Source organism: Orcinus orca, chromosome 1 (genome assembly GCF_937001465.1).
Source record: "Orcinus orca chromosome 1, mOrcOrc1.1, whole genome shotgun sequence".
Lineage (NCBI taxonomy): Eukaryota > Metazoa > Chordata > Mammalia > Artiodactyla > Delphinidae > Orcinus > Orcinus orca.
The window spans coordinates 66506856-66532566 of NC_064559.1; positions in this window are offsets into that span (position 1 = coordinate 66506856).

The window sequence follows — 25711 nt, forward strand, 5'->3', positions numbered from 1 at the left end:
TGGAATGTTGCACCCGAGTACCAGGGGACGAAAACTGAGACACTTTTGAACACGTTTCCCGATCACACAGTGGATCATACTCTGGGTTCCACATGCATGTTTTAGCTGAAGGAAGAATCCCTTAAACCTGGAGAGTTGAGACCCATGGAATGGGTACCATGCAATATGACTTCAAAGGGTCTGCATTTGCTCACCGAACCTCACCAATCCTATGACTGCTGCGTTTATGCTGCTGTACACACGCTTGATTCTCTTTCAGAGACATATAAATCCATAGGATTTAAGATTCTTACTAGTCAGGTATATTCTTAGGCGTTTAATATGGGGTTTTGAGTCCACTTCGTTGAGCAAGGAGTAGCTGTTGTCTATTACATATTTGGCTTATGGAATGGTATCTGTGCTAATTTCAATCTCTGGTTTTATGCAGCACCCCAACTCACCTTTCCCCTTAAGCAAGCATACGTTGGTTTTCTACATTTGAGACCCTGTTCTGTTTTGTAATTCAGTTCCTGTGTAGCCAAGTTTACATTCCGTGTAGTAGTGATATCTTATGATGTTTCTTTTTCTGTGTGACTTATTTCTCTTAGAATCATCGTACCTGAATCCACTCATTATGCTGCTACGGGCCTGATGACATAGATTTCATTGCTGAATGATATTGCATTGTACGTAAGTACCACAACGTCTTTATCCATTTTTCGCTTTCTGTGATATTGAACTTGTACCGTAAACGAGGTTCTTGTAAAAGGAGCCGGCCTAAACTTTGGGGTGGCTGTGTCTTTTTGATTTTAATTTCCCTAAGCTATAGGACCATAAGTGGAAGTGCCCTAGGCTCTGTTGCTTTGTTTTTTAGATGTTTCAGGAAACACCATACACTTCTCCAGAGTGGCTGTTGGCAATTTACATCCCGCCCATCAGCATAACAAGGCTCCCAGTTCTCCATGGCCTGTCCTGCCTTTCTGGATTTTACAGTTTTTTCAGATGACCCTTTTGACTGGGGGGCAGTGAGACTTCATTGTAGGGCAGATTTCCTTTGCAAGCTTGCTTGGTTGGCCAAAAACTGCTTATGCGTTTTTCCCTGAATACATTCAGGAAAAAACCATACACACTTTTTGGCCAAGTGCATCATTGTGGACGTTCTGCCTCTTTTCCTATGCTTTACATGCAAATCCAGTCTACCTCCTGAAATCGGTTTCCTGCAATTCTGCCCCACTTTCAAGTCCTCTTGGCAGCCTTACTTCAATATATTTTTGGACGATAGCTGTCATTTATAACTCTGCAGTTTTGTGAATGACAGTGACCCTGAGCTCCTTTCTTCAACTCGCTTTCTGTGAGCTGGCCGCAACACCGCAGGATTGCTTCAGGCCCTAGTGTGGTTCCGGCATGGCACACTGAGCCTTTGGTTAGTTCCTCTTCCTGGTGGGAAATGAGAGTTAAATTTGCCCGTCCAGACACCTCCAGCTAGTCTCTCATTGGTTCTCCCTATTCCTGTACATCTTCTGCAGAAATTGCAAACTGGGCCAAACAGGAGGTTAAATGCCCTGACTCTCCAAGTGCGGAGAGTTTTAGTAAAGTGTCTGGAATGTTGCACCCGAGTACCAGGGGAGGAAAACTGAGACACATTTGAACACGTTTCCCGATCACACGGTGGATCATACTCTGGGTTCCACATGCATGTTTTAGCTGAAGGAAGAATCCCTTAAACCTGGAGAGTTGAGACCCATGGAATGGGTACCATGCAATATGACTTCAAAGGGTCTGCATTTGCTCACCGAACCTCACCAATCCTATCACTGCTGCATTTATGCCGCTGTACACACGCTTGATTCTCTTTCGGAAACATTTAAATCCATAGGTTTTAAGATTCTTACTAGTCAGGTATATTCTTAGGCGTTTAATATGGGGTGTTGAGTCCACTTCGTTGAGCAAGGAGTAGCTCTTGTCTATTATATATTTGGCTTATGGAACGGTATCTGTGCTAATTTCAATCTCTGGTTTTATGCAGCACCCCAACTCACCTTTCCCCTTAAGCAAGCATAAGTTGGTTTTCTACATTTGAGACCCTGTTCTGTTTTGTAATTCAGTTCCTGTGTAGCCAAGTTTACATTCCGTGTAGTAGTGATATCTTATGATGTTTCTTATTCTCTGTGATTTATTTCACTTAGAATCATCGTACCTGAATCCACTCATTATGTTGCTACGGGCCTGATGACATAGATTTCATTGCTGAGTGATATTTCATTGTACGTAAGTACCACAACTTCTTTATCCATTTTTCGCTTTCTGTGATATTGAACTTGTACCGTAAACGAGGTTCTTGTAAACAGAGCCATCCCAAACTTTGGGGTGGCTGTGTCTTTTTGATTTTAATTTCCCTAAGCTATAGGACCATAAGTGGAAGTGCCCTAGGCTCTGTTGCTTTCTTTTTTAGATGTTTCAGGAAACACCATACACTTCTCCAGAGTGGCTGTTGGCAATTTACATCCCGCCCATCAGCATAACAAGGCTCCTAGTTCTCCATAGCCTGTCCTGCCTTTCTGGATTTTACACTTTTTTCAGATGGCCCTTTTGACAGGGGACAGTGAGACTTCATTGTAGTGCAGATTTCCTTTGCAAGCTTGCTTGGTTTGCCAAAAAGGGCGTATGCGTTTTTTCCTGAATATATTCAGGAAAAAACGCATACGCCCTTTTTGGCCAAGTGCATCATTGTGGACGTTCTGCCTCTTTTCCTATGCTTTACATGCAATTCCAGTCTACCCCCTGAAATCGGTTTCCTGCAATTCTGCCCCGCTTTCAAGTCCTCTTGGCAGCCTTACTTCAATATATTTTTGGACGATAGCTGTCATTTATAACTCTGCAGGTTTTTGAATGACAGTGCCCCTGAGCACCTTTCTTCAACTCGCTTTCTTGTGAGCTGGCCGCAACACCGCAGGATTGCTTCAGGCCCTAGTGTGGTTCCGGCATGGCACGCTGAGCCTTTGGTTAATTCCTCTTCCTGGTGGGAAATGAGAGTTAAATTTGCCTGTCCAGACACCTCCAGCTAGTCTCTCATTGTTTCTCCCTATTCCTGTACATCTTCTGCAGAAATTGCAAACTTGGCCAAACAGGAGGTTAAATGCCCTGACTCTCCAAGTGGGGAGAGTGTTAGTAAAGTGTCTGGAATGTTGCTCCCGAGTACCAGGGGAGGAAAACTGAGACACATTTGAACACGTTTCCCGATCACACGGTGGATAATACTCTGGGTTGCACATGCATGTTTTAGCTGAAGGAAGAATCCCTTAAACCTGGAGAGTTGAGACCCATGGAATGGGTAACATGGAATATGACTTCAAAGGGTCTGCATTTGCTCACCAAACCTCACCAATCCTATCACTGCTGCATTTATGCCGCTGTACACACGCTTGATTCTCTTTCGGAGACATTTAAATACATAGGTTTTAAGATTCTTACTAGTCAGGTATATTCTTAGGCGTTTAATATGGGGTGTTGAGTCCACTTCGTTGAGCAAGGAGTAGCTCTTGTCTATTATATATTTGGCTTATGGAACGGTATCTGTGCTAATTTCAATCTCTGGTTTTATGCAGCACCCCAACTCACCTTTCCCCTTAAGCTAGCATAAGTTGGTTTTCTACATTTGAGACCCTGTTCTGTTTTGTAATTCAGTTCCTGTGTAGCCAAGTTTACATTCCGTGTAGTAGTGATATCTTATGATGTTTCTTATTCTCTGTGATTTATTTCACTTAGAATCATCGTACCTGAATCCACTCATTATGCTGCTACGGGCCTGATGACATAGATTTCATTGCTGAGTGATATTTCATTGTACGTAAGTACCAGAACTTCTTTATCCATTTTTCGCTTTCTGTGATATTGAACTTGTACTGTAAACGAGGTTCTTGTAAACAGAGCCGGCCCAAACTTTGGGATGGCTGTGTCTTTTTGATTTTAATTTCCTTAAGCTATAGGACCATAAGTGGAAGTGCCCTAGGCTCTGTTGCTTTGTTTTTTAGATGTTTCAGGAAACACCATACACTTCTCCAGAGTGGCTGTTGGCAATTTACATCCCACCCATCAGCATAACAATGCTCCCAGTTCTCCATTGCCTGTCCTCCCTTACTGGATTTTACACTTTTTTCAGATGGCCCTTTTGACCGGGGGGCAGTGAGACTTCATTGTAGTGCAGATTTCCTTTGCAAGCTTGCTTGGTTGGCCAAAAAGGGCGTATGCGTTTTTTCCTGAATATATTCAGGAAAAAACGCATACGCCCTTTTTGGCCAAGTGCATCATTGTGGACGTTCTGCCTCTTTTCCTATGCTTTACATGCAATTCCAGTCTACCTCCTGAAATCGGTTTCCTGCAATTCTGCCCCGCTTTCAAGTCCTCTTGGCAGCCTTACTTCAATATATTTTTGGACGATAGCTGTCATTTATAACTCTGCAGGTTTGTGAATGACAGTGCCCCTGAGCTCCTTTCTTCAACTCGCTTTCTTGTGAGCTGGCCGCAACACCGCAGGATTGCTTCAGTCCCTAGTGTGGTTCCGGCACGGCACGCTGAGCCTTTGGTTAATTCCTCTTCCTGGTGGGAAATGAGAGTTAAATTTGCCCGTCCAGACACCTCCAGCTAGTCTCTCTTTGGTTCTCCCTATTCCTGTTCATCTTCCGCAGAAATTGCAAACTGGGCCAAACAGGAGGTTAAAGGCACTGACTCTCCAATTGGGGAGAGTGTTAGTAAAGCGCCTGGAAAGTTGCACCCAAGTACCAGGGGACGAAAACTGAGACACATTTGAACACGTTTCCCGATCACACGGTGGATCATACTCTGGGTTCCACATGCATGTTTTAGCTGAAGGAAGAATCCCTAAAACCTGGAGAGTTGAGACCCATGGAATGGGTACCATGCAATATGACTTCAAATGGTCTGCATTTGCTCACCAAACCTCACCAATCCTATCACTGCTGCGTTTATGCCGCTGTACACACGCTTGATTCTCTTTCGGAGACATATAAATCCATAGGTTTTAAGATTCTTACTAGTCAGGTATATTCTTAGGCGTTTAGTATAGCGTGTTGAGTCCACTTCGTTGAGCAAGGAGTAGCTCTAGTCTGTTACATATGTGGCTTATGGAATGGTATCTGTGCCAATTTCAATCTCTGGTTTCATGCAGAACCCCAACTCACCATTCCCCTTAAGCAAGCATAAGTTGGTTTTCTACATTTGAAACCCTGTTCTGTTTTGTAATTCAGTTCCTGTGTAGCCAAGTTTACATTCTGTGTAGTAGTGATATCTTATGATGTTCCTTTTTCTGTGTGACTTATTTCACTTAGAATCATCATACGTGCATCCACTCATTATGCTGCTATGGGCCTGATGACATAGATTTCATTGCTGAGTGATACTGCATTGTACGTAAGTACCACAACTTCTTTATGCATTTTTCGCTGTCTGTGATATTGAACTTGTACCGTAAACGAGGTTTTTGTAAACAGAGCCGTCCCAAACTTTAGGATGGCTGTGTCTTTTTGACTTTAATTACCCTAAGCTATAGGACCATAAGTGGAAGTGCCCTAGGCTCTGTTGCTTTGTTTTTAGATGTTTCAGGAAACACCATAGTGTTCTCCATAGTGCGTGTTGGCAATTTACATCCCGCCCATCAGCATAACAAGGCTCCCAGTTCTCCACGGCCTGTCCTGCCTTTCTGGATTTTACACTTTTTTCAGATTGACGTTTTGACCAGGGGGAAGTGAGACTTCATTGTAGTGCAGATTTCCTTTGCAAGCTTGCTCTTTGGCCAAAAAGGGCGTAGGCGTTTTTTCCTGAATATATTCAGGAATAAACGCATACACCCTTTTTGGCCAAGTGCATCATTGTGGACGTTCTGCCTCTTTTCCTATGCTTTACATGCAATTCCATTGTACTTCCTGAAATCGGTTTCCTGCAATTCTGCCCCTCTTTCAAGTCCTCTTGGCAGCCTTACTTCAATATATTTTTGGACGATAGCTGTCATTTAGAACTCTGCAGGTTTGTGAATGACAGTGCCCCTGAGCTCCTTTCTTCAACTCGCTTTCTTGTGAGCTGGCCGCAACACCGCAGGATTGTTTCAGGCCCTAGTGTGGTTCCAGCACGGCACGCTGAGCCTTTGGTTAATTCCTCTTCCTGGTGGGAAATGAGAGTTAAATTTGCCCATCCAGACACCTCCAGCTAGTCTCTCATTGGTTCTCCCTATTCCTGTACATTTCCCGCAGAAATTGCAAACTGGGCCAAACAGGAGGTTAAAGGCACTGACTCTCCAAGTGGGGAGAGTGTTAGTAAAGCGTCTGGAATGTTGCACCCGAGTACCAGGGGACGAAAACTGAGACATATTTGAACACGTTTCCCGATCACACGGTGGATCATACTCTGGGTTCGACATGCATGTTTTAGCTGAAGGAAGAATCCCTTAAACCTGGAGAGTTGAGACCCATGGAATGGGTACCATGCAATATGACTTCAAAGGGTCTGCATTTGCTCACCGAACCTCACCAATCCTATCACTGCTGCGTAAATGCCGCTGTACACACACTTGATTCTCTTTCAGAGACATATAAATCCATAGGTTTTAAGATTCTTACTAGTCAGGTATATTCTTAGGCGTTTAATCTGGGGTGTTGAGTCCACTTCGTTGAGCAAGGAGTAGCTGTTGTCTATTACATATTTGGTTTATGGAACGGTATCTGTGCTAATTTCAATCTCTGGTTTTATGCAGCACCCCAACTCACCTTTCCCCTTAAGCAAGCAAAAGTTCATTTTCTTCATTTGAGACCCTGTTCTGTTTTGTAATTCAGTTCCTGTGTAGCCAAGTTTACATTCCGTGTAGTAGTGATATCTTATGATGTTTCTTTTTCTGTGTGACTTATTTCACTTACAATCATCGTACCTGAATCCACTCATTATGCTGCTACGGGCCTGATGACATAGATTTCATTGCTGAGTGATATTGCATTGTACGTAAGTACCACAACATCTTTATCCATTTTTCGCTTTCTGCGATATTGAACTTGTACCGTAAACGAGGTTCTTGTAAACAGAGGCATCCCAAACTTTGAGGTGGCTGTGTCTTTTTGATTTTAATTTCCCTAAACTATAGGACCATAATAGGAAGTTCCCTAGGCTCTGTTGCTTTGTTTTTTGGATGTTTCAGGAAACACCATACACTTCTCCAGAGTGGCTGTTGGCAATTTACATCCCGCCCATCAGCATAACAAGGCTCCCAGTTCTCCATAGCCTGCCCTGCCTTCCTGGATTTTACACGTTTTTCAGATGGCCCTTTTGACCAGGGGGCAGTGGGACTACATTGTAGTGCAGATTTCCTTTGCAAGCTTGCTTGGTTGGCCAAAAAGGGCGTATGCGTTTTTTCCTGAATATATTCAGGAAAAAACGCATACGCCCTTTTTGGCCAAGTGCATCATTGTGGACGTTCTGCCTCTTTTCCTATGCTTTACATGCAATTCCAGTCTACCTCCTGAAATCGGTTTCCTGCAATTCTGCCCCGCTTTCAAGTCCTCTTGGCAGCCTTACTTCAATATATTTTTGGACGATAGCTGTCATTTATAACTCTGCAGGTTTGTGAATGACAGTTCCCCTGAGCTCCTTTCTTCAACTCGCTTTCCTGTGAGCTGGCCTCAACACCGCAGGATTGCTTCAGGCCCTACTGTGTTTCCGGAATGGCACGCTGAGCCTTTGATTAATTCCTCTTCCTGGTGGGAAATGAGAGTTAAATTTGCCCGTCCAGACACCTCCAGCTAGTCTCTCATTGGTTCTCCCTATTCCTGTTCATCTTCCGCAGAAATTGCAAACTGGGCCAAACAGGATGTTAAAGGCACTGACTCTCCAACTGGGGAGAGTGTTAGTAAAGCATCTGGAATGTTGCACCCGAGTACCAGGGGATGAAAACTGAGACACTTTTGAACACGTTTCCCGATCACACGGTGGATCATACTCTGGGTTCCACATGCATATTTTAGCTGAAGGAAGAATCCCTTAAACCTGGAGAGTTGAGACCCATGGAATGGGTACCATGCAATATGACTTCAAAGGGTCTGCAGTTGCTCACCGAACCTCACCAATCCTATCACTGCTGCGTTTATGCCGCTGTACACACGCTTGATTCTCTTTCAGAGACATATAAATCCATAGGTTTTAAGATTCTTACTAGTCAGGTATATTCTTAGGCGTTTAATATGAGGTGTTGAGTCCATTTTGTTGAGCAAGGAGTAACTCTTGTCTATTACATATTTGGCTTATGGAACGGTATCTGTGCTAATTTCAATCTCTGGTTTTATGCAGCACCCCAACTCACCTTTCCCCTTAAGCAAGCATAAGTTGGTTTTCTACATTTGAGACCCTGTTCTGTTTTGTAATTCAGTTCCTGTGTAGCCAAGTTTACATTCCGTGTATTAGTGATATCTTATCATGTTTCTTTTTCTGTGTGACTTATTTCACTTAGAATCATCATACCTGAATCCACTCATTATGCTGCTACGGGCCTGATGACATAGATGTCATTGCTGAGTGATATTGCATTGTACGTAAGTACCACAACGTCTTTATCCATTGTTCGCTTTCTGTGATATTGTACTTGTACCGTAAACGAGAGTCTTGTAAACAGAGCCATCCCAAACTTTGGGGTTGCTGTGTCTTTTTTATTTTAATTTCCCTATGCTATAAGACCATAAGTGGAAGTGCCCTAGTCTCTATTGCTTTGTTTTTTAGATGTTTCAGGAAACACCATACACTTCTCCAGAGTGGCTGTTGTCAATTTACATCCCGCCCATCAGCATAACAAGGCTCCCAGTTCTCCATGGCCTGTCCTGCCTTTCTGGATTTTACACTTTTTTCAGATGGCCCTTTTGACCGGGGGGCAGTGAGACTTCATTGTAGTGCAGATATCCTTTGCAAGCTTGCTTGGTTGGCCAAAAAGGACGTATGCATTTTTTCCTGAATATATTCAGGAAAAAACGCATACGCCCTTTTTGGCCAAGTGCATCATTGTGGACGTTCTGCCTCTTTTCCTATGCTTTACATGCAATTCCAGTCTACCTCCTGAAATCGGTTTCCTGCAATTCTGCCCTGCTTTCAAGTCCTCTTGGCAGCCTTACTTCAATATATTTTTGGACGATAGCTGTCATTTATAACTGTGCAGGTTTGTGAATGACAGTGCCCCTCAGCTCCTTTCTTCAACTCGTTTCCTTCTGAGCTGGCCGCAACACCGCAGGATTGCTTCAGACGCTAGTGTGGTTCCGGCATGGCACGTTGAGCCTTTGGTTAATTCCTCTTCCTGGTGGGAAATGAGAGTTAAATTTGCCCGTCCAGACACCTCCAGCTAGTCTCTCATGGGTTCTCCCTATTCCTGTTCATTTTCTGCAGAAATTGCAAACTGGGCCAAACAGGAGTTTAAAGGCACTGACTCTCCAAGTGGGGAGAGTGTTAGCAAAGCATATGGAATGTTGCACCCGAGTACCAGGGGATGAAAACTGAGACACATTTGAACACGTTTCCCGATCACATGGTGGATCATACTCTGGGTCCACATGCATGTTTCAGCTGAAGGAAGAATCCCTTAAACCTGGAGAGTTGAGACCCATGGAATGGGTACCATGCAATATGACTTCAAAGGGTCTGCATTTGCTCACCGAACCCCACCAATCCTCTCACTGCTGCATTTATGCTGCTATACACACGCTTGATTCTCTTTTGGAGACATATAAATCCATAGGTTTTAAGATTCTTACTAGTCAGGTATATTCTTAGGTGTTTAATATGGGGTGTTGAGTCCACTTCGTTGAGCAAGGAGTAGCTCTTGTCTATTACATATTTGGCTTATGGAGCGGTATCTGTGCTAATTTCAATCTCTGGTTTTATGCAGCACCCCAACTCACCTTTCCCCGTAAGCAAGCATAAGTTGGTTTTCTACATTTGAGACCCTGTTCTGTTTTGTAATTCAGTTCCTGTGTAGCCAAGTTTACATTCCGTGTAGTAGTGAAATCTTATGATGTTTCTTTTTCTCTGTGACTTATTTCACTTAGAATCATCGTACCTGAATCCACTCATTATGCTGCTACGGGCCTGATGACATAGATTTCATTGCTGAGTGATATTGCATTGTACGTAAGTACCACAACTTCTTTATCCATTTTTTGCTTTCTGCGATATTGAACTTGTACCGTAAACCAGGTTCTTGTAAACAGAGCCATCCCAAACTTTGGGGTGGCTGTGTCTTTTTGATTTTAATTTCCCTAAGCTATAGGACCATAAGTGGAAGTGCCCTAGGCTCTGTTGCTTTGTTTTTTAGATGTTTCAGGAAACACCATACAGTTCTTCCGAGTGGCTGTTGGCAATTTACATCCCGCCCATCAGCATAACAAGGCTCCCAGTTCTCCATGGCCTGTCCTGCCTTTCTGGATTTTACACTTTTTTCAGATGTGCCTTTATACCGGGGGCAGTGAGACTTCATTGTAGTGCAGATTTCCTTTGCAAGCTTGCTTGGTTGACCAAAAAGGGCATATGCGTTTTTTCCTGAGGAAAAAACGCATACGCCCTTTTTGGCAAGTGCATCATTGTGGACGTTCTGCCTCTTTTCCTATGCTTCACATGCAATTCCAGTCTACCTCCTGAAATCGGTTTCCTGCAATTCTGCCCCGCTTTCAAGTCCTCTTGGCAGCCTTACTTCAATATATTGTTGGACGATAGCTGTCATTTATAACTCTGCAGGTTTGTGAATTACACTGCCCCTGAGCTCCTTTCTTCAACTCACTTTCTTGTGAGCTGGCCGCAACACTGCAGGATTGCTTCAGGCCCTAGTGTGGTTCTGGCATGCCATGCTGAGCCTTTGGTTAATTCCTCTTCCTGGTGGGAAATGAGAGTTAAATTTGCCCGTCCAGACACCTCCAGCTAGTCTCTCATTGGTTCTCCCTATTCCTGTTCATTTTCTGCAGAAATTGCAAACTGGGCCAAACAGGAGGTTAAAGGCACTGACTCTCGAAGTGGGGAGAGTGTTAGTAAAGCGTCTGGAATGTTTCACCGGAGTACCAGGGGACGATAACTGAGACACATTTGAACACGTTTCCCGATCACACGGTGGATCATACTCTGGGTTCCACATGCATGTTTTAGCTGAAGGAAGAATCCCTTAAAGCTGGAGAGTTGAGACCCATGGAATGGGTACCATGCAATATGACTTCAAAGGGTCTGCATTTGCTCACCGAACCTCACCAATCCTATCACTGCTGCGTTTATGCCGCTGTACACACGCTTGATTCTCTTTCGGAGACATATCAATCCATAGGTTTTAAGATTCTTACTAGTCAGGTATATTCTTAGGCGTTTAATATGGGGTGTTTAGTCACTTCGTTCAGCAAGGAGTATCTCTTGTCTATTACATATTTGGCTTATGGAACGGTATCTGTGCTCATTTCAGTCTCTGGTTTTATGCAGCACCCCAACTCACCTTTCCCCTTAAGCAAGCATAAGTTGGTTTTCTACATTTGAGACCCTGTTCTGTTTTGTAATTCAGTTCCTGTGTAGCCAAGTTTACATTCCGTGTAGTAGTGATAACTTATGATGTTTCTTTTTCTGTGTGACTTATTTCACTTAGAATCATCGTACCTGAATCCACTCATTATGCTGCTACGGGCCTGATGACATAGATTTCATTGCTGAGTGATATTGCATTGTACGTAAGTACCACAACGTCTTTATCCATTTTTCGCTTTCTGTGATATTGAAGTTGTACCATAAACGAGGTTCTTGTAAACAGAGCCGGCCCAAACTTTGGTGTGGCTGTGTCTTTTTGATTTTAATTTCCCTAAGCTATAGGAGCATCAGTGCAAGTGCCCTAGGCTCTGTTGGCTTGTTTTTTAGATGTTTCAGGAAACACCATACACTTCTCCAGAGTGGCTGTTGGCAATTTACATCCCACCCATCAGCATAACAAGTCTCCCAGTTCTCCATGGCCTGTCCTGCCTTTCTGGATTTTACACTTATTTCAGATGGCCCTTTTGACCTGGGGTCAGTGAGACTTCATTGTAGTGCAGATTTCCTTTGCAAGCTTGCTTGGTTGGCCAATAAGGGCGTATGCGTTTTTTCCTGAATATATTCAGGAAAAACCATACGCCCTTTTTGGCCCAGTGCATCATTGTGGACGTTCTGCCTCTTTTCCTATGCTTTACATGCTATTCCAGTCTACCTCCCGAAATCGGTTTCCTGCAATTCTGCCCGCATTCAAGTCCTCTTGGCAGCCTTACTTCAATATAATTTTGGACGATAGCTGTCATTTATAACTCTGTAGGTTTGTGAATTACGGTGCCACTGAGCTCCTTTCTACAACTCGCTTTCTTGTGAGCTGGCCGCAACACCGCAGGATTGCTTCAGGCCCTAGTGTGGTTCCGGCATGGCACGCTGAGCCTTTGGTTAATTCCTCTTCCTGGTGGGAAATGAGAGTTAAATTTGCCCATCCAGACACCTCCAGCTAGTCTCTCATTGGTTCTCCCTATTCCTGTTCATTTTCCGCAGAAATTGCAACCTGGGCCAAATAGGATGTTAAAGGCACTGACTCTCCATGTGGGGAGAGTGTTAGTAAAGCGTCTGGAATGTTGCACCCGAGTACCAGGGGACGAAAACTGAGACACATTTGAACACGTTTCCCGATCACATGGTGGATCATACTCTGGATTCCACATGCATGTTTTAGCTGAAGGAAGAATCCCTTAAACCTGGAAAGTTGAGACCCATGGAATGGGTACCATGCAATATGAATTCAAAGGGTCTGCATTTGCTCACCGAACCTCACCAATCCTATCACTGCTGCGTTTATGCCGCTGTACACACGCTTGATTCTCTTTCGGAGACATATAAATCCATAGGTTTTAAGATTCTTACTAGTCAGGTATATTCTTAGGCGTTTAATATTGGGTGTTGAGTCCACTTCGTTGAGCAAGGAGTAGCTCTTGCCTATTACATATTTGGCTTATGGAACGGTATCTGTGCTCATTTCAGTCTCTGGTTTTATGCAGCACCCCAACTCACATTTCCCCTTAAGCAAGCATAAGTTGGTTTTCTACATTTGAGACCCTGTTCTGTTTTGTAATTCAGTTCCTGTGTAGCCAAGTTTACATTCCGTGTAGTAGTGATATCTTATGATGTTTCTTTTTCTGTGTGACTTATTTTACTTAGAATCATTGTACCTGAATCCACTCATGATGCTGCTACGGGCCTGATGACATAGATTTCATTGCTGAGTGATATTGCATTGTAGGTAAGTACCACAACTTCTTTATCCATTTTTTGCTTTCTGTGATATTGAACTTGTCCAGTAAACGAGGTTCTTGTAAACAGAGCCGTCCCAAACTTTGGGGTGACTGTGTCTTTTTGATTTTAATTTCCCAAAGCTATAGGACCATAAGTGGAAGTGCCCTAGGCTCTGTTGCTTTGTTTTTTAGATGTTTCAGGAAACACCGTAGACTTCTCCAGAGTGGCTGTTGGCAATTTACATCCCGCCCATCAGCATAACAAGGCTCCCAGTTCTCCATGGCCTGTCCTGCCTTTCTGGATTTTACACATTTTTCAGATTGCCCTTTTGACTGGGGGGCAGTGAGACTTCATTGTAGTGCAGATTTCCTTTGCAAGCTTGCTTGGTTGGCCAAAAAGTGCGTATGCGTTTTTTCCTGAGGAAAAAACGCATACGCACTTTTTGGCCCAGTGCATCATTGTGGACGTTCTGCCTCTTTTCCTATGCTTTACATGCAATTCCAGTCTACCTCCTGAAATCGGTTTCCTGCAATTCTGCCCCGCTTTCACGTCCTCTTGGCAGCCTTACTTCAATATATTTCTGGACAATAGCTATCATTTATAACTCTGCAGGTTTGTGAATGACAGTGCCCCTGAGCTCCTTTCTTCAACTCGCTTTCTTGTGAGCTGGCCGCAACACTGCAGGATTGCTTCAGGACCTAGTGTGGTTCCGGCGTGGCACGCTGAGCCTTTGGTTAATTCCTCTTCCTGGTGGGAAATGGGAGTTAAATTTGCCCGTCCAGACACCTGAAGCTAGTCTCTCATTTGTTCTCCCTGTTCGTGTTCATTTTCCGCAGAAATTGCAAACTGGCCAAACAGGAGGTTAAAGGCACTGACTCTCCAAGTGGGCAGAGTGTTAGTAAAGTGTCTGGAATGTTGCTCCCGAGTACCAGGGGAGGAAAACTGAGACACATTTGAACACGTTTCCCGATCACACGGTGGATAATACTCTGGGTTGCACATGCATGTTTTAGCTGAAGGAAGAATCCCTTAAACCTGGAGAGTTGAGACCCATGGAATGGGTAACATGCAATATGACTACAAAGGGTCTGCATTTGCTCACCGAACCTCACCAATCCTATCACTGCTGCATTTATGCCGCTGTACACACGCTTGATTCTCTTTCGGAGACATTTAAATACATAGGTTTTAAGATTCTTACTAGTCAGGTATATTCTTAGGCGTTTAATATGGGGTGTTGAGTCCACTTCGTTGAGCAAGGAGTAGCTCTTGTCTATTATATATTTGGCTTATGGAACGGTATCTGTGCTAATTTCAATCTCTGGTTTTATGCAGCACCCCAACTCACCTTTCCCCTTAAGCTAGCATAAGTTGGTTTTCTACATTTGAGACCCTGTTCTGTTTTGTAATTCAGTTCCTGTGTAGCCAAGTTTACATTCCGTGTAGTAGTGATATCTTATGATGTTTCTTATTCTCTGTGATTTATTTCACTTAGAATCATCGTACCTGAATCCACTCATTATGCTGCTACGGGCCTGATGACATAGATTTCATTGCTGAGTGATATTTCATTGTACTTAAGTACCACAACTTCTTTATCCATTTTTCGCTTTCTGTGATATTGAACTTGTACTGTAAACGAGGTTCTTGTAAACAGAGCCGGCCCAAACTTTGGGATGGCTGTGTCTTTTTGATTTTAATTTCCTTAAGCTATAGGACCATAAGTGGAAGTGCCCTAGGCTCTGTTGCTTTGTTTTTTAGATGTTTCAGGAAACACCATACACTTCTCCAGAGTGGCTGTTGGCAATTTACATCCCACCCATCAGCATAACAATGCTCCCAGTTCTCCATGGCCTGTCCTCCCTTACTGGATTTCACACTTTTTTCAGATGGCCCTTTTGACCGGGGGGCAGTGAGACATCATTGTAGTGCAGATTTCATTTGCAAGCTTGCTTGGTTGGCCAAAAAGGGCGTATGCGTTTTTTCCTGAATATATTCAGGAAAAAACGCATACGCCCTTTTTGGCCAAGTGCATCATTGTGGACGTTCTGCATCTTTTCCTATGCTTTACATGCAATTCCAGTCTACCTCCTGAAATCGGTTTCCTGCAATTCTGCCCCGCTTTCAAGTCCTCTTGGCAGCCTTACTTCAATATATTTTTGGACGATAGCTGTCATTTATAACTCTGCAGGTTTGTGAATGACAGTGCCCCTGAGCTCCTTTCTTCAACTCGCTTTCTTGTGAGCTGGCCGCAACACCGCAGGATTGCTTCAGTCCCTAGTGTGGTTCCGGCACGGCACGCTGAGCCTTTGGTTAATTCCTCTTCCTGGTGGGAAATGAGAGTTAAATTTGCCCGTCCAGACACCTCCAGCTAGTCTCTCATTTGTTCTCCCTATTCCTGTTCATCTTCCGCAGAAATTGCAAACTGGGCCAAACAGGAGGTTAAAGGCACTGACTCTCCAAGTGGGGAGAGTGTTAGTAAAGCGCCTGGAAAGTTGCACCCAAGTACCAGGGGACGGAAACTGAGACACATTTGAACACGTTTCCCGATCACACGGTGGATCATACTCTGGGTTCCACATGCATGTTTTAGCTGAAGGAAGAATCCCTAAAACCTGGAGAGTTGAGACCCATGGAATGGGTACCATGCAATATGACTTCAAATGGTCTGCATTTGCTCACCAAACCTCACCAATCCTATCACTGCTGCGTTTATGCCGCTGTACACACGCTTGATTCTCTTTCGGAGACATATAAATCCATAGGTTTTAAGATTCTTACTAGTCAGGTATATTCTTAGGCGTTTAGTATAGCGTGTTGAGTCCACTTCGTTGAGCAAGGAGTAGCTCTAGTCTGTTACATATGTGGCTTATGGAATGGTATCTGTGCCAATTTCAATCTCTGGTTTCATGCAGAACCCCAACTCACCATTCCCCTTAAGCAAGCATAAGTTGGTTTTCTACATTTGAAACCCTGTTCTGTTTTGTAATTCAGTTCCTGTGTAGCCAAGTTTACATTCTGTGTAGTAGTGATATCTTATGATGTTCCTTTTTCTGTGTGACTTATTTCACTTAGAATCATCATACGTGCATCCACTCATTATGCTGCTATGGGCCTGATGACATAGATTTCATTGCTGAGTGATACTGCATTGTACGTAAGTACCACAACTTCTTTATGCATTTTTCGCTGTCTGTGATATTGAACTTGTACCGTAAACGAGGTTTTTGTAAACAGAGCCGTCCCAAAATTTAGGATGGCTGTGTCTTTTTGACTTTAATTACCCTAAGCTATAGGACCATAAGTGGAAGTGCCCTAGGCTCTGTTGCTTTGTTTTTAGATGTTTCAGGAAACACCATAGTGTTCTCCATAGTGCGTGTTGGCAATTTACATCCCGCCCATCAGCATAACAAGGCTCCCAGTTCTCCACGGCCTGTCCTGCCTTTCTGGATTTTACACTTTTTTCAGATTGACGTTTTGACCAGGGGGAAGTGAGACTTCATTGTAGTGCAGATTTCCTTTGCTAGCTTGCTCTTTGGCCAAAAAGGGCGTAGGCGTTTTTTCCTGAATATATTCAGGAATAAACGCATACACCCTTTTTGGCCAAGTGCATCATTGTGGACGTTCTGCCTCTTTTCCTATGCTTTACATGCAATTCCATTGTACTTCCTGAAATCGGTTTCCTGCAATTCTGCCCCTCTTTCAAGTCCTCTTGGCAGCCTTACTTCAATATATTTTTGGACGATAGCTGTCATTTAGAACTCTGCAGGTTTGTGAATGACAGTGCCCCTGAGCTCCTTTCTTCAACTCGCTTTCTTGTGAGCTGGCCGCAACACCGCAGGATTGCTTCAGGCCCTAGTGTGGTTCCAGCACGGCACGCTGAGCCTTTGGTTAATTCCTCTTCCTGGTGGGAAATGAGAGTTAAATTTGCCCATCCAGACACCTCCAGCTAGTCTCTCATTGGTTCTCCCTATTCCTGTTCATTTCCCGCAGAAATTGCAAACTGGGCCAAACAGGAGGTTAAAGGCAGTGACTCTCCAAGTGGGCAGAGTGTTACTAAAGCGTCTGGAATGTTGCACCCGAGTACCAGGGGACGAAAACTGAGACATATTTGAACACGTTTCCCGATCACACGGTGGATCATACTCTGGGTTCGACATGCATATTTTAGCTGAAGGAAGAATCCCTTAAACCTGGAGAGTTGAGACCCATGGAATGGGTACCATGCAATATGACTTCAAAGGGTCTGCATTTGCTCACCGAACCTCACCAATCCTATCACTGCTGCGTTTATGCCGCTGTACACACACTTGATTCTCTTTCAGAGACATATAAATCCATAGGTTTTAAGATTCTTACTAGTCAGGTATATTCTTAGGCGTTTAATCTGGGGTGTTGAGTCCACTTCGTTGAGCAAGGAGTAGCTGTTGTCTATTACATATTTGGCTTATGGAACGGTATCTGTGCTAATTTCAATCTCTGGTTTTATGCAGCACCCCAACTCACCTTTCCCCTTAAGCAAGCAAAAGTTCGTTTTCTTCATTTGAGACCCTGTTCTGTTTTGTAATTCAGTTCCTGTGTAGCCAAGTTTACATTCCGTGTAGTAGTGATATCTTATGATGTTTCTTTTTCTGTGTGACTTATTTCACTTACAATCATCGTACCTGAATCCACTCATTATGCTGCTACGGGCCTGATGACATAGATTTCATTGCTGAGTGATATTGCATTTTACGTAAGTACCACAACATCTTTATCCATTTTTCGCTTTCTGCGATATTGAACTTGTACCGTAAACGAGGTTCTTGTAAACAGAGGCATCCCAAACTTTGAGGTGGCTGTGTCTTTTTGATTTTAATTTCCCTAAACTATAGGACCATAATAGGAAGTTCCCTAGGCTCTGTTGCTTTGTTTTTTGGATGTTTCAGGAAACACCATACACTTCTCCAGAGTGGCTGTTGGCAATTTACATCCCGCCCATCAGCATAACAAGGCTCCCAGTTCTCCATGGCCTGCCCTGCCTTTCTGGATTTTACACGTTTTTCAGATGGCCCTTTTGACCGGGGGGCAGTGGGACTACATTGTAGTGCAGATTTCCTTTGCAAGCTTGCTTGGTTGGCCAAAAAGGGCGTATGCGTTTTTTCCTGAATATATTCAGGAAAAAACGCATACGCCCTTTTTGGCCAAGTGCATCATTGTGGACGTTCTGCCTCTTTTCCTATGCTTTACATGCAATTCCAGTCTACCTCCTGAAATCGGTTTCCTGCAATTCTGCCCCGCTTTCAAGTCCTCTTGGCAGCCTTACTTCAATATATTTTTGGACGATAGCTGTCATTTATAACTCTGCAGGTTTGTGAATGACAGTGCCCCTGAGCTCCTTTCTTCAACTCGCTTTCCTGTGAGCTGGCCTCAACACCGCAGGATTGCTTCAGGCCCTACTGTGTTTCCGGAACGGCACGCTGAGCCTTTGATTAATTCCTCTTCCTGGTGGGAAATGAGAGTTAAATTTGCCCGTCCAGACACCTCCAGCTAGTCTCTCATTGGTTCTCCCTATTCCTGTTCATCTTCCGCAGAAATTGCAAACTGGGCCAAACAGGATGTTAAAGGCACTGACTCTCCAACTGGGGAGAGTGTTAGTAAAGCATCTGGAATGTTGCACCCGAGTACCAGGGGACGAAACCTGAGACACTTTTGAACACGTTTCCCGATCACACAGTGGATCATACTCTGGGTTCCACATGCATGTTTTAGCTGAAGGAAGAATCCCTTAAACCTGGAGAGTTGAGACCCATGGAATGGGTACCATGCAATATGACTTCAAAGGGTCTGCATTTGCTCACCGAACCTCACCAATCCTATCACTGCTGCGTTTATGCCGCTGTACACACGCTTGATTCTCTTTCAGAGACATATAAATCCATAGGTTTTAAGATTCTTACTAGTCAGGTATATTCTTAGACGTTTAATATGGGGTGTTGAGTCCATTTTGTTGAGCAAGGAGTAACTCTTGTCTATTACATATTTGGCTTATGGAACGGTATCTGTGCTAATTTCAATCTCTGGTTTTATGCAGCACCCCAACTCACCTTTCCCCTTAAGCAAGCATAAGTTGGTTTTCTACATTTGAGACCCTGTTCTGTTTTGTAATTCAGTTCCTGTGTAGCCAAGTTTACATTCCGTGTAGTAGTGATATCTTATCATGTTTCTTTTTCTGTGTGACTTATTTCACTTAGAATCATCATACCTGAATCCACTCATTATGCTGCTACGGGCCTGATGACATAGATTTCATTGCTGAGTGATATTGCATTGTACGTAAGTACCACAACGTCTTTATCCATTGTTCGCTTTCTGTGATATTGTACTTGTACCGTAAACGAGAGTCTTGTAAACAGAGCCGTCCCAAACTTTGGGGTTGCTGTGTCTTTTTTATTTTAATTTCCCTATGCTATAAGACCATAAGTGGAAGTGCCCCAGTCTCTATTGCTTTGTTTTTTAGATGTTTCAGGAAACACCATACACTTCTCCAGAGTGGCTGTTGTCAATTTACATCCCGCCCATCAGCATAACAAGGCTCCCAGTTCTCCATGGCCTGTCCTGCCTTTCTGGATTTTACACTTTTTTCAGATGGCCCTTTTGACCGGGGGGCAGTGAGACTTCATTGTAGTGCAGATATCCTTTGCAAGCTTGCTTGGTTGGCCAAAAAGGACGTATGCGTTTTTTCCTGAATATATTCAGGAAAAAACGCATACGCCCTTTTTGGCCAAGTGCATCATTGTGGACGTTCTGCCTCTTTTCCTATGCTTTACATGCAATTCCAGTCTACCTCCTGAAATCGGTTTCCTGCAATTCTGCCCTGCTTTCAAGTCCTCTTGGCAGCCTTACTTCAATATATTTTTGGACGATAGCTGTCATTTATAACTGTGCAGGTTTGTGAATGACAGTGCCCCTCAGCTCCTTTCTTCAACTCGTTTCCTTCTGAGCTGGCCGCAACACCGCAGGATTGCTTCAGACGCTAGTGTGGTTCCGGCATGGCACGTTGAGCCTTTGGTTAATTCCTCTTCCTGGTGGGAAATGAGAGTTAAATTTGCCCGTCCAGACACCTCCAGCTAGTCTCTCATGGGTTCTCCCTATTCCTGTTCATTTTCTGCAGAAATTGCAAACTGGGCCAAACAGGAGTTTAAAGGCACTGACTCTCCAAGTGGGGAGAGTGTTAGCAAAGCATATGGAATGTTGCACCCGAGTACCAGGGGATGAAAACTGAGACACATTTGAACACGTTTCCCGATCACATGGTGGATCATACTCTGGGTCCACATGCATGTTTCAGCTGAAGGAAGAATCCCTTAAACCTGGAGAGTTGAGACCCATGGAATGGGTACCATGCAATATGACTTCAAAGGGTCTGCATTTGCTCACCGAACCCCACCAATCCTCTCACTGCTGCATTTATGCTGCTATACACACGCTTGATTCTCTTTCGGAGACATATAAATCCATAGGTTTTAAGATTCTTACTAGTCAGGTATATTCTTAGGTGTTTAATATGGGGTGTTGAGTCCACTTCGTTGAGCAAGGAGTAGCTCTTGTCTATTACATATTTGGCTTATGGAGCGGTATCTGTGCTAATTTCAATCTCTGGTTTTATGCAGCACCCCAACTCACCTTTCCCCGTAAGCAAGCATAAGTTGGTTTTCTACATTTGAGACCCTGTTCTGTTTTGTAATTCAGTTCCTGTGTAGCCAAGTTTACATTCCGTGTAGTAGTGAAATCTTATGATGTTTCTTTTTCTCTGTGACTTATTTCACTTAGAATCATCGTACCTGAATCCACTCATTATGCTGCTACGGGCCTGATGACATAGATTTCATTGCTGAGTGATATTGCATTGTACGTAAGTACCACAACTTCTTTATCCATTTTTTGCTTTCTGCGATATTGAACTTGTACCGTAAACCAGGTTCTTGTAAACAGAGCCATCCCAAACTTTGGGGTGGCTGTGTCTTTTTGATTTTAATTTCCCTAAGCTATAGGACCATAAGTGGAAGTGCCCTAGGCTCTGTTGCTTTGTTTTTTAGATGTTTCAGGAAACACCATACAGTTCTCCCGAGTGACTGTTGGCAATTTACATCCCGCCCATCAGCATAACAAGGCTCCCAGTTCTCCATGGCCTGTCCTGCCTTTCTGGATTTTACACTTTTTTCAGATGTGCCTTTATACCGGGGGCAGTGAGACTTCATTGTAGTGCAGATTTCCTTTGCAAGCTTGCTTGGTTGACCAAAAAGGGCATATGCGTTTTTTCCTGAGGAAAAAACGCATACGCCCTTTTTGGCAAGTGCATCATTGTGGACGTTCTGCCTCTTTTCCTATGCTTCACATGCAATTCCAGTCTACCTCCTGAAATCGGTTTCCTGCAATTCTGCCCCGCTTTCAAGTCCTCTTGGCAGCCTTACTTCAATATATTGTTGGACGATAGCTGTCATTTATAACTCTGCAGGTTTGTGAATTACACTGCCCCTGAGCTCCTTTCTTCAACTCACTTTCTTGTGAGCTGGCCGCAACACTGCAGGATTGCTTCAGGCCCTAGTGTGGTTCTGGCATGCCATGCTGAGCCTTTGGTTAATTCCTCTTCCTGGTGGGAAATGAGAGTTAAACTTGCCCGTCCAGACACCTCCAGCTAGTCTCTCATTGGTTCACCCTATTCCTGTTCATTTTCTGCAGAAATTGCAAACTGGGCCAAACAGGAGGTTAAAGGCACTGACTCTCGAAGTGGGGAGAGTGTTAGTAAAGCGTCTGGAATGTTTCACCGGAGTACCAGGGGACGATAACTGAGACACATTTGAACACGTTTCCCGATCACAATGTGGATCATACTCTGGGTTCCACATGCATGTTTTAGCTGAAGGAAGAATCCCTTAAAGCTGGAGAGTTGAGACCCATGGAATGGGTACCATGCAATATGACTTCAAAGGGTCTGCATTTGCTCACCGAACCTCACCAATCCTATCACTGCTGCGTTTATGCCGCTGTACACACGCTTGATTCTCTTTCGGAGACATATCAATCCATAGGTTTTAAGATTCTTACTAGTCAGGTATATTCTTAGGCGTTTAATGTGGGGTGTTTAGTCACTTCGTTCAGCAAGGAGTATCTCTTGTCTATTACATATTTGGCTTATGGAACGTTATCTGTGCTCATTTCAGTCTCTGGTTTTATGCAGCACCCCAACTCACCTTTCCCCTTAAGCAAGCATAAGTTGGTTTTCTACATTTGAGACCCTGTTCTGTTTTGTAATTCAGTTCCTGTGTAGCCAAGTTTACATTCCGTGTAGTAGTGATATCTTATGATGTTTCTTTTTCTGTGTGACTTTTTTCACTTAGAATCATCGTACCTGAATCCACTCATTATGCTGCTACGGGCCTGATGACATAGATTTCATTGCTGAGTGATATTGCATTGTACGTAAGTACCACAACGTCTTTATCCATTTTTCGCTTTCTGTGATATTGAAGTTGTACCATAAACGAGGTTCTTGTAAACAGAGCCGGCCCAAACTTTGGTGTGGCTGTGTCTTTTTGATTTTAATTTCCCTAAGCTATAGGACCATAAGTGCAAGTGCCCTAGGCTCTGTTGGTTTGTTTTTTAGATGTTTCAGGAAACACCATACACTTCTCCAGAGTGGCTGTTGGCAATTTACATCCCACCCATCAGCATAACAAGTCTCCCAGTTCTCCATGGCCTGTCCTGCCTTTCTGGATTTTACACTTATTTCAGATGGCCCTTTTGACCTGGGGTCAGTGAGACTTCATTGTAGTGCAGATTTCCTTTGCAAGCTTGCTTGGTTGGCCAATAAGGGCGTATGCGTTTTTTCCTGAATATATTCAGGAAAAACCATACGCCCTTTTTGGCCAAGTGCATCATTGTGGACGTTCTGCCTCTTTTCCTATGCTTTACATGCTATTCCAGTCTACCTCCCGAAATCGGTTTCCTGCAATTCTGCCCGCATTCAAGTCCTCTTGGCAGCCTTACTTCAATATAATTTTGGACGATAGCTGTCATTTATAACTCTGTAGGTTTGTGAATTACGGTGCCACTGAGCTCCTTTCTACAACTCGCTTTCTTGTGAGCTGGCCGCAACACCGCAGGATTGCTTCAGGCCCTAGTGTGGTTCCGGCATGGCACGCTGAGCCTTTGGTTAATTCCTCTTCCTGGTGGGAAATGAGAGTTAAATTTGCCCATCCAGACACCTCCAGCTAGTCTCTCATTGGTTCTCCCTATTCCTGTTCATTTTCCGCAGAAATTGCAACCTGGGCCAAATAGGATGTTAAAGGCACTGACTCTCCATGTGGGGAGAGTGTTAGTAAAGCGTCTGGAATGTTGCACCCGAGTACCAGGGGATGAAAACTGAGACACATTTGAACACGTTTCCCGATCACATGGTGGATCATACTCTGGATTCCACATGCATGTTTTAGCTGAAGGAAGAATCCCTTAAACCTGGAAAGTTGAGACCCATGGAATGGGTACCATGCAATATGAATTCAAAGGGTCTGCATTTGCTCACCGAACCTCACCAATCCTATCACTGGTGCGTTTATGCCGCTGTACACACGCTTGATTCTCTTTCGGAGACATATAAATCCATAGGTTTTAAGATTCTTACTAGTCAGGTATATTCATAGGCGTTTAATATGGGGTGTTGAGTCCACTTCGTTGAGCAAGGAGTAGCTCTTGCCTATTACATATTTGGCTTATGGAACGGTATCTGTGCTCATTTCAGTCTCTGGTTTTATGCAGCACCCCAACTCACATTTCCCCTTAAGCAAGCATAAGTTGGTTTTCTACATTTGAGACCCTGTTCTGTTTTGTAATTCAGTTCCTGTGTAGCCAAGTTTACATTCCGTGTAGTAGTGATATCTTATGATGTTTCTTTTTCTGTGTGACTTATTTTACTTAGAATCATTGTACCTGAATCCACTCATGATGCTGCTACGGGCCTGATGACATAGATTTCATTGCTGAGTGATATTGCATTGTAGGTAAGTACCACAACTTCTTTATCCATTTTTCGCTTTCTGTGATATTGAACTTGTCCAGTAAACGAGGTTCTTGTAAACAGAGCCGTCCCAAACTTTGGGGTGACTGTGTCTTTTTGATTTTAATTTCCCAAAGCTATAGGACCATAAGTGGAAGTGCCCTAGGCTCTGTTGCTTTGTTTTTTAGATGTTTCAGGAAACACCATACACTTCTCCAGAGTGGCTGTTGGCAATTTACATCCCGCCCATCAGCATAACAAGGCTCCCAGTTCTCCATGGCCTGCCCTGCCTTTCTGGATTTTACACGTTTTTCAGATGGCCCTTTTGACCGGGGGGCAGTGGGACTACATTGTAGTGCAGATTTCCTTTGCAAGCTTGCTTGGTTGGCCAAAAAGGGCGTATGCGTTTTTTCCTGAATATATTCAGGAAAAAACGCATACGCCCTTTTTGGCCAAGTGCATCATTGTGGACGTTCTGCCTCTTTTCCTATGCTTTACATGCAATTCCAGTCTACCTCCTGAAATCGGTTTCCTGCAATTCTGCCCCGCTTTCAAGTCCTCTTGGCAGCCTTACTTCAATATATTTTTGGACGATAGCTGTCATTTATAACTCTGCAGGTTTGTGAATGACAGTGCCCCTGAGCTCCTTTCTTCAACTCGCTTTCCTGTGAGCTGGCCTCAACACCGCAGGATTGCTTCAGGCCCTACTGTGTTTCCGGAACGGCACGCTGAGCCTTTGATTAATTCCTCTTCCTGGTGGGAAATGAGAGTTAAATTTGCCCGTCCAGACACCTCCAGCTAGTCTCTCATTGGTTCTCCCTATTCCTGTTCATCTTCCGCAGAAATTGCAAACTGGGCCAAACAGGATGTTAAAGGCACTGACTCTCCAACTGGGGAGAGTGTTAGTAAAGCATCTGGAATGTTGCACCCGAGTACCAGGGGACGAAACCTGAGACACTTTTGAACACGTTTCCCGATCACACAGTGGATCATACTCTGGGTTCCACATGCATGTTTTAGCTGAAGGAAGAATCCCTTAAACCTGGAGAGTTGAGACCCATGGAATGGGTACCATGCAATATGACTTCAAAGGGTCTGCATTTGCTCACCGAACCTCACCAATCCTATCACTGCTGCGTTTATGCCGCTGTACACACGCTTGATTCTCTTTCAGAGACATATAAATCCATAGGTTTTAAGATTCTTACTAGTCAGGTATATTCTTAGACGTTTAATATGGGGTGTTGAGTCCATTTTGTTGAGCAAGGAGTAACTCTTGTCTATTACATATTTGGCTTATGGAACGGTATCTGTGCTAATTTCAATCTCTGGTTTTATGCAGCACCCCAACTCACCTTTCCCCTTAAGCAAGCATAAGTTGGTTTTCTACATTTG